Genomic DNA, 1703 nt, shown 5'->3' on the forward strand with positions numbered 1-1703 from the left:
GCTAACTGCAGTCTTGACCTCCCAGGCTCAACTGATCTTCCCACCTCAACCTCCCAAGTAGCTGGAACTAGAGGCATGTACCACCATGCTCCACTAATGTTTTAGTTTTTGTAGAGACACAGGGTCTCACTTTGTGGTCCAGGCTGATCTTCAATTCCTGGCCTCTGATCAGATCTTGAGTGTTTTTTTTATATACCTGTTGAGTATTTGTATGTCTTCCTTTGAGAAATGTCTATCCAATTTCTTTGTCCATTTTAAAATCAGGTTATTATTATTATTTTGTCATTTGAGTTGCTTGCATTTTCCTTATGTATTCTCTATATTAATCCTTTATAAGATATATGGTTTACAAATATTTTCCCCTATTACATAGATTATCTCTTCACTATGTTGTTTCCTTGGGTATGCTTTTTAATTTTATGTAATCCCATTTGCCTCTTTTCATTTGTGTTGGCTGTGCTTCTAGAATAATATCGAAAAAATTATGGCCAGGCACAGTTATCCCAGCACTTTGGGAAGCCGAGGCAGGCGGATCACCTGACATCAGGAGTTCAAGACCAGCCTGGCCAACTCGGTGAAACCCTGTCTCTACTCAAAGTACAAAATTAGCTGGGTGTAGTGGCGGGCTTCTGTAATCCCAGCTACTCAGGAGGCTGTCAGGAGAATTACTTGAACCCAGGAGGGGAAGGTTGCAGCGAGCCAAGACCACACCACTGCACTCCAGCCTGGGCGACAAAGTAAGACTCCATCTCAAAAAATAAAATAATAAATAAAGTATAAAATAATCTTCAGTGAACTAATACTCAGTCCACCAACAAGATTCCTTCTCAGTGATGCACCTTTGTCCTTGGGCTATCACAGTGTGTTTGCCATCCTGCACACTCCAGTTACTCTTCATACTGTTGTTTTCCCTTAGGCCACACACCTGCCCACGATGCTGCCCTCATTCCCACTGCAACTGCAAACCATAACTGTGATGCTACCTCGGGACTTCTCTCAAATAAAGGGTCTCTTTGTTTCTGGGGCTTAATTCTGCGGCCAACACCCACAAATTCTCTCACTGGAAAAATCTTGGGATCATTCAAACTCACTCTACCCTTTACAGTAGTAAGTCATTAAACCATCCTTATTGACTTCACTATTTCAATGCCGTATAAGAAATAATGTATAGATCTTACACAGGTGAGCAAAATGTAGGCTTTGAGTTCGGTTTAAAACAACAATCACAAAAAAATCCAAACTTTCTACATACCCAACATAGTTTACAAAATCCTCTCAAATATGTTAGCCATAATGAGAGTCTCTAGAATGTCTATGGCAACTGTAGAAAACTTATTTATAGGTGAGGATGACCAGAAAGAGTTTAGTGACATGTCGAAGTTTACTTAGATCAAGGCCAGGCACGGTGGCTCACACCTGTAATCCCAGCACTTTGAGAGGCCTAGGTGGGCAGATCACCTGAGATCAGAAGTTCGAGACCAACCTGACCAACATGGAGAAACCCCATCTCTACTAAAAATACAAAAGTAGCTGGGCGTGGTGGTGCATGCATGTAATCTCAGCTACTCGGGCAGCTGAGGCAGAGAATTGCTTAAACCCAAGAAGCAGAGGTTGCAGTGAGCCAAGATTGTGCCATTGCACTCCAGACTGGGCAACAAGAGCAAAACTCCGTCTCTCTCTCTCTCTTTTTTTTTTTTTTTTTT

This window comes from Cebus imitator, unplaced genomic scaffold (assembly GCF_001604975.1).
Source record: "Cebus imitator isolate Cc_AM_T3 unplaced genomic scaffold, Cebus_imitator-1.0 Scaffold223, whole genome shotgun sequence".
NCBI lineage: Eukaryota > Metazoa > Chordata > Mammalia > Primates > Cebidae > Cebus > Cebus imitator.